This window comes from Carica papaya, chromosome 2 (genome assembly GCF_054855325.1).
Source record: "Carica papaya isolate Zhongbai chromosome 2, ASM5485532v1, whole genome shotgun sequence".
Lineage (NCBI taxonomy): Eukaryota > Viridiplantae > Streptophyta > Magnoliopsida > Brassicales > Caricaceae > Carica > Carica papaya.
In genome coordinates this window covers 14,712,689-14,721,387 of record NC_142310.1, presented here as the reverse complement: position 1 = coordinate 14,721,387, position 8,699 = coordinate 14,712,689, and the positions used below count along the sequence as shown (strand labels likewise).

At 35.4% G+C, this 8,699-nt stretch overlaps 1 long non-coding RNA gene across 2 annotated transcripts; it reads right to left on the bottom strand.

Annotated features, from left to right (window-relative positions):
- Nucleotides 1-4,867: 4,867 nt before the first annotated feature.
- LOC110817333 (uncharacterized) lies at nucleotides 4,868-7,623 on the bottom strand. Of its 2 annotated transcripts, XR_002540181.2 has the most exons (3): nucleotides 6,978-7,617; nucleotides 6,725-6,801; nucleotides 4,868-5,477 (listed from the first exon to the last, which is right to left on the bottom strand). It is a non-coding gene; the product is annotated as an uncharacterized LOC110817333 (long non-coding RNA). The 2 variants fall into 2 exon arrangements; XR_015817029.1 differs by having other exon boundaries at nucleotides 6,725-7,623.
- Nucleotides 7,624-8,699: the final 1,076 nt, after the last annotated feature.

Below are 8,699 nucleotides of genomic sequence, written 5' to 3'. Positions count from 1 at the left end.
TTTTTCTACGAGGACTAATATAACAATTACTAGAATCACAATAGTTGATATTATATGGCTAATGACTAAGAAAATGAGTATGAACTAAAACTTAAAAACAAAAAGATATATTGAATTAGGAATAATTAAAAATCAATATATAATGACGGTTAAGATCTCTTAGAATCCACTATAAGTTCAATTATGAATTTTTTTAATTTAATCTATAACCAAAACTTTTCCCCAATTTCATTCAATCATGTAGTAATCTCTTTCTCAAGATCAATTACCCTACCTACTTCATAATAACACATATCTCTATGGATTAGTATGAATCGGTATATTAACATTCAGTCATCAAATATATAGATCATGCCAAGTATCTCTACTCATTCAATCTATTGTGCTAACTTGATATTCTAATGAACAATCAATCTCTCAATCCAATCATTCATCATAAATCAATAAATAGATGATCAATCTATTTATACATTAAGCCACAAAATAACACATAGAGATTGAGAAAGAAGTCTTTCATAGATTGAATAAGGAAATCACAAAGTATCCTTTAGGGTTTCATCAAAGATCCTAAAAAAAATGTTTAGTTACACATCCTAAAAAAATTACAAGGGTGAAATCTAAAGGAAACATGAAATAGTTAAGAATAACCGACTAGAATAAGTTCTTTATGTCTGTAACTGTCTTCTCTTTTCTCCTCCTCCGATCTCTTTTTCTTTTTGGGTTCCTCTCCTTTTTATAGCGTTCAATACCTAATTTTCTGATCTAGCACGTCCCACGGCCATGTTGAATTGACACATGGCCGTGTCTTCCTCGAAATTACGTTAATTTCTAACTTTTAGACACGACACGACCGTGTCTCTTTCACCAAGTGAAATAACACATTATCGTGTGTTAACTCAGTATAGGACCCACGACCATGTCTTCCAGAAACATGGTCATGTCTCACTCCTCCTCAGAAAAAGAAACGCAGGCTCCGTAACACATAGTCGTGTGTTATGTCCATGTCTTCTACATCTTTATGTTTCAACTCTTTTTCACCCAAATCTTATTCTAATCCACTTTAATTTTCTTCTAAGTCCTAAAATCATTCCTGAAAAATGCCAAAGACAATCCAATAATATATGTGGCAAAAATCAATCAAAATCAACTCAAATAAAATAGAAAAATATTTATAAAATTCAATTATATAAACTCCCCCACACTTGAGTTTTTGTTTGTCCTCAAGGAATCTTAAATCCATTCCACAGCAAAACCATTAATGAAATCCTCCTCATCAAGACTATATTACCTCAGAATAACACAAAATAATATGTACAAAGGCACATTCATCTATAGAAGATAATTCAACAACTCATCCATTTCGAACTAATTCTTAAAAATTAAGTATCCAAAACATTCTATGAGTAATTCAATCATTCATAATATCCAAACTTTATAATCCAAAACATACTCAAGCTCAATTGGCAAAAGAGTAGGCATACATGCAACTTTATTTTTACTTTTTTTAAAGCACCTTATTAGTTGTTCGGAATGTCTGTCAACCTTTTTACACGAGTGCAAACATTGGTGATACCAGCCCCCGGTTACTTAGTTGGTCACACTTCTGAATGGCCATTAACTCTACTCATAATCAACATTTTATTTTTCAAGCTACATCAGTCCACTAAGGAGTAAGTGCTCCCTACAAAAGGCAATTGCGTTCTTAGGGCTCAAAATTGAGACCTCTGGTTAAGCTAGCATAGCGCAAAATTGCTAAGCTACGCACTTAGTGGTGTAAAATTGAGTGATAAGTGAAGTAGTTTTTTTTTTTCCTTTTTTTTCTAGCTTTACTCATAACAACCATTTTATTCTTCGAGCTAAATCGGTCCATTAAGGAGTAAGCTCTCCCTACAAAAGGCAGCTGCGCTCCCAGGGCTCAAATTGGAGACCTCTAGTTAAGCTAGCATAGTGTCGAACTGCTAAGCTATGCCTGTTGGTGGTGTAAAATTAAGTGATCAGCGAATTATTTTATTATTATTACTATTTTTTTTGCATGCATATATATATATCTAATTATATACCAAAATATGCTTTCTTTTGTAAAGAATTATTCAGTTTAGATAAAAGAATAAATTTCACGACTCAAAGGATGTAGAAGATCCTAAACTCTTAAAACTTGAATAAACTAATTAAGGTCAAATACTTCCAATACTAAAATGTTTCCACAAACAATCTTATCCCCATACATATAGATTTAATGTTACAGTTATCATCATAGGTAGTCATGACGCAATAGGACACATCAAGATCAAACCATGGAACTTTATTAAAATTTAGAGGATAACAACAAATCCCCCACACTTAAATGTGACTATGTCCCCATAGTTCACAAAGCAGAAAAATGAAAAATAGTGACGACAAAAGAATTTTAATGGAGTAGCATCCATGCAGCCTTGTTGAAGTTTACAAAAAATGTAAAAATATATCGATAAATGCAGGATCGTTCAACTTTTGTGTCATCTTGTTTTGTAGAATAGTTGAGCATTCTTCGTTACGTGTCACCATGGCCACGTCTTCCAACTTCCTCTTGTTTGAGAGAATCTCCTTTAGGAACTTTGCATAGCTAAACATCTGTTTTAAAGCTTCAACCAAAGGAATGTTAATATGAAATTATTTAAAAATATCCAAAAATTTACTGAATTGCTTATCCTTTTGTTGTTGCTTCAATCACCCCGGATATGGAATGTTGGAGTGTTTTCCTCCTCAATTGAGCAGCTCTTTCTCTTGATCTCCTTCCTTTTTTTTCATCTTTTTCCTTGTTTGGGTTGCTCTCATCTACTTGTGTTCTCTTTGTTGCTTCCACTTCCACTAATTGCTTTCCACTCCTCAATGTTATAACATTCACATGCTCTCTTAGGTTGCTCTCTATGTTATTTAGAAAAGTTCCTTGGGCATGTTTCGAAGTCAACTTTGCCAACTGCCCAATTTGGTTCTTTAGATTCTTGATGGAGACTTCATTACTTTGCAGCCTAATGTCTGTTGTTGTCATGAATTTGGCAAGCATATCTTTGATGTTTGGCCTTTGTTCAATGGGGGATGGAACTAGTGGGGCAGCTTGTATATGATTATTTTGGTTGCCCCATGAAAAATTAGGGTGATTCCTCCATCCAAGATTATAAGTATTGGAATAAGGATTCCTTTATTGTCTTGGAGCATTATCAACATATTCTACTTGTTCTTTCCCCTTGTTGAACTTCAGAATTTTGAACTCGCACTGCTTACGTTGTCGCCATATTTATGTTATCTATCTTCTTAGTTAAAGCCTCAATTTACGTAGATAAAGCTGTATAGTTGTCAATACTATGTAAACCGACATTCTTTTTTAATGAGGATCTCTATTTCTCCCATTGGTAATTATTATTTGCCATCTCCTTAATTAACTTGTAGGCCACCTCAAGTGTTTTATTATTCAATGTTCCTCCAACGGCTACATCAATCATGGTCTTGATGTTAGTGATGAGACCATTATAAAATGTCTACACTTGAAGCCACATAGGTAGACCATGGTGAGGAATTCTCCTTAACAAATCCCTATAGCGATTCTAAGACTCATATAATGATTCTCTATCTATTTATGCGAATGTGGTGATGTCATTTCTTAACTTAGCTGTCTTTGAAGGGGGAAAGTACTTGGTTAAAAAGTGTTGAGATATGTCCTCCTAAGTAGTGATGGAACCAGTTGGTAACGAATTTAACCAAGCCTTAGATCTATCATTCAATGAGAAAGGGAAAAGTCTCAATCTGATTGCATCATTACTCACTCCATTGTGCTTGAAAGTGTCGCAAATCTCTAGAAAATTAGCAATGCGCTCATTATGATCTTTAGTTGGGAACCAAAAAAATTGTACACTTTGTTGAATCATCTGGATGATGGCTGGCTTAATCTCAAAGCTATTAGCTGCTACAGCCAGCCTTGTGAAACTTGTTTTAATTCTAGTAAGAGATGGAATAGTATAATCCATCATTATGCGCTATCTTCGCTCTTACGGTTTGTCACCCATTGTTGTTGTTCCTTTTCTCGATGAATTTCTAACACAAGATGGGAGTCGTCTACTTCTTGCTTGTGCTCTCAGTATACGGCAAGTCCTCTCAACTTTTAAATTAAAAATCAATATTTCTTCGCTGCTTCTGGTCATGCACTATAGAACCTCCTACAAATAGGTAGCAAAACAAAACAAACAAAGTAAAAATACTAAATTAATAATAATAAGCCAATTCTAATATTGCTAGTATTAGTCCCCGACAACGGTGCCAAAAACTTGTTGTGATGTGAACTCACCTAGCATGTGCACTAGTTCGAACATGTATTATAGCGATAAATTCGAATATCGTCTAACGATGACTAATATAACAGTTACTAGAATCACAACTAATTGATATTATTTGGCTTATGACTAAGAGAATGAGTATGAACTAAAACTTAAAAATAAAAAGAAATAATGAATTAGGAATAATTAACAATCAATATATAATGATGGTTAAGATCTTAGAATCCACCCTAAGTTCAACTATGAATATCCTTAATTCAATCTACAACCAGAACTTTCCCCCAATTTCATTAAATCATATAGTAATCTCTTTCTCAAGATCAATTACCCTACCTACTTTATAATAACACACATATCTCTATGGATTAGTATGAATTGGTGCATTAGCATTCAGTCATCAAATATATAGATCATGCCAAGTATCTCTACTCACATTCAATCTATTATACTAACTTGATATTCTCATGAACAATCAATCTCTCAATCCAATCATTAATCTTAAATCAATAAATAGGTGATCAATCTATTTATGCATTAAGTTACAAGATAACACATAGGGATTGGGAAGAAGCTTTTCATAAATTGAATAAAGAAATCATAAAGTATCCCTTAGGGTTTTATCAAAGATCCCAATAGAATAATTTAGTTACACATCCTAAAAAACATTGCAAGAGTGAAATCTAAAGGAAACATGAAATAATTAAGAATAATCGATTTGAAGAAGTTCTTTATGTTTGTAGTCATCTTCTCTTTTCTCCTCCTTCAGTTTCTTTTTCTTTTTGGGCTCCTATCCTTTTTATAGCATTCAAGACCTAATTTTTTAATTTGGCACATCCCACGACCGTGTCGAATTGACATACGGCCGTGTCTTCCTCAAAATTACGTCAATTTCTAATTTTTAAACACGACACGGTCGTGTCTCTTTCACCGAGCAAAATAGAAATGTTGCTTTCTTAACACATGGTCGTGTGTTAACTAAGTATAGGGCATATGACCGTGTCTTCTAGGAACATGGTTATGTCTCACTCTGCTTCAGAAACAGAAACGTTGGCTCTGTAACATATAGTCATGTGTTATGGCCATGTCTCCCACATCTTCATGTTTCGACCCTTTTTCGCCCAAATCTTGTTCCAATCCACTTTAATTTGCTTACAAGTCCCAAAAGCATTCCTGAAAAGTGCCAAAGACAATCCAACAGCATATGTGGCAAAAACTAATCAAAATCAACTCAAATAAAATAAATATATATATATAATTCAATTATATTAGTCGTCTGCTTCTCATCTACCCTAAGCAGGGATATAACTAAACCAAATGTCATCATGGCAAATTCATAGTGCCATAAAATTTATCATTCTAGTAAGTGCCTCGTTCCACCAAGTGGAACAACTCCCCAATTGATAGTATATTTACTCCAGGGTAGTCACACCCTCCAAGGAAACTAGGGAACTGGATTTAGGCATTGTGTTGGTTAATATTTTTAGATTCTTAATTTCTTTCTTGATTTATTATTTAATTATTCTAAACTAGGCCTAATTTATTTTTCTATTTTTTCTTTATTTTCCATTTTTCTTCTTGAATGAGACACTCAATTTTCCCTTAAATTATTTATCTATAATTGTCTGTTTCAATATTTAATTTCAATCACTAAATTTTTCATTATTTTAATTCTTCAATTTCCTTTTTTAATTATTCTTCTTATTTTTTCTCTTAAATTTTTCATTTAATTATTTAATTACCAAAATACCCATTTGACCAATGAACAGGGTATTTTCCCCCGAGGCCTGCCCCCGCACCCTGGGAGGCCCACTCATGCATAGACTCCTCGGTGTATGCACGTTTTTCAGGCCTGCATGGCACACGACTTATTGCACACAACACCATGCCCACAGGGCAGGTGCTGAGGTGCTGAGGTGCCCAAACGTGTGTCCCTGCGTACACAACACGCGCCACGCATGACACACATAATGCCTACCACTAGGCTCCTCTCAGCACATTAGGGTGCCTAACAGAGCCCCTCTCTTGTGTGCCGCGTGTCATGGGACTTGTGTTGACACTTTTGAGTGCCTGGATAGTATCTCGCATACACCCCTCGCGCACCAGTTTAGCCAGTACTTTGGTGCCTAGGCATAACAGCTGGAGGCATTCAACCTTCAGTGATGTTTCTTCCATTTTTTTTATTTAAACGTTCGTAACCATTTAAATTTTATTTTAAAACATCTATTACCCTCTATAAACATCAAACATTCATAAACATCAAGAAAAACATCGATTAATTCATAGAAAAATGCATGAACACATGCACACCATTACTTTCATTAAATCATTGACCTCTTTGTGTTTTCTTTCAAATTTTACCATTTAAATGCATCTATAAGTCTCATTACTTGTGTTAATTAAATTTCCATCTTTCTTACCTCACTGATGCACGAAGAATCAAGGTAAACACACGAGGAAATTGTCTCCAAAATAGGAAACGCTAATTGCAACTTTCCTGGCAATAATTATATAGTCAGAAGTAGTTTTGGAAAGAATCTACAGTTTCTGGAGTAATTCCACCGGAGGGATCCATTTCCTAATATTCTTGACAAATAAACTAACTAATCCACAAGTTAAAATTGAAAGAAAAATGAAAACAAGAGCTAGAATCGAAGGAGAACAGAAGGTTACCTATACAGATCCTCTATTTAGGTGCAGCAGAGAAGAGCTTAAGGTTTGAAGCTTGGTGTGGTGATTTATGTGCTTAAAACTATTTAAGGACGATTGTAAGACATCAAGGAAAGAAAGAACCACACAAGAAAAAAAGGAACGAACTCACCTTAACTGGGAAGAAGTGAATTCCTATTCTGCAATGCACACCCCTCACTAGGCTCTATTTTCTAGTTCCTAAACTCCCTCACTTCTGTTTGATTCCTAACACTCTCTATTTCTCTTGTGTTTAGCTCTCAAATTTAGTTTTTTTTGTCTCTGGATAAATGAAGAAGACGAAGACCAGAAGGGAAGCCTTTTAAACAGGGTTTTCCCTTCTATTTTAGCCCTTGGATCGCAAATATGTGATCTAAGCCGTCGGAGCAAGATGTCTGCTCCAGTTGGCTTGGGTAGGATGCCTATTCCATCCCTTGCCTAGATTCCACTTTCAGGGGAGCTTTGAGTGGTGTCACGTCACAACCCAAGTTGAATTATGCTAGATGTGCTGCGGGTGGTGTGTTCGCGAGTTGGCGTGCAATACCTGTGTGCCTCGCGAGTACCAGTATTTTTACCTGTGAGTTTGGGGAAAACTTCCCCCTCTCTCACGGCTAAAAGAATGTGGGGAAAAATCTTGCAGGTTAAGGGTGTGTTTCTTTCTTCCCATGGCCAATGTAACAAGAATGCAAGTTGTCCATGGGCTGAGGAATTTCTTAAATCTAGTGGGCATAAGTATTTCATGTGTAAATTTAAAATGCAATTTTAATTCTATTTCAAATAAATAAATTTGCTAAAATAAAGTAAAACCATGCATGAATAAAATACTTCCATTTTTTATTAATAAAGAGTTGATTACCAATCCGATTATTATAAAGTACCAACCTATTGGAGGGAGAGAATCTGAGGGCAATCATCCACACTGAGAGGTTACATGCATGTGCACGTAGTAGGGAGGCCACGCGCGCGTATGCAAGCGTGGTTAGAGATTCACCTACGCTCGTAAGAGGGAGATTTTCCCCACGGGAATAAAGAATTTCACTCCTGCAAGGACTCCCGTGAGTTCCACCCTGAATTTGCAACAACTTTGGCCCAAAAAAATTTTCTCAACCAACCCAACATAGAAAAAAAACTTAAGACAAATTAAGAAAGAGAGTTTGAAGCCCACATGACAATTCGCAGGCTTGAGGATACTAGTGGCCTTAAAAGAAGAGTTAATTTGGCCCAAAAAGAGGTAAGGTTTGGTCCATGCAGCCCACTTAACATCAAAGCACCTCGGCATGCTTTTCACAATGTTGTATGTGTGAATCCCAAGATTCACATGCTTGGCCGAGAGATAGGAGAAGGTGAGAGTCCTTCTTGTGAGGGAGATTATAACACCCCGCACCTTTTGTACTTAAACGTGGTATTAAACTCTATTATTTTGAATCTCATGCCCATTTAAATTCTATCAGCATTTGCTTTAAAGTTATTTTTATTTTTATTTTTATTAATATAATTTAAATCATTCCTAAATTAATCTAAGTTCTTTTAAAAATATTTTCAAAAAATAGGAAACGAAAAAGAGGAAAGAAAAATAAAAAAAGGGGAAAAATCCTTGGGAATCTACGAGAAAATACTCGCGGCACTGTGCGTGGTTGCATCACACAGTCCGCATGTTAGCCCACGGTACTGTGCCCACACTGTGCACGCAATACGCGCGACATGGCC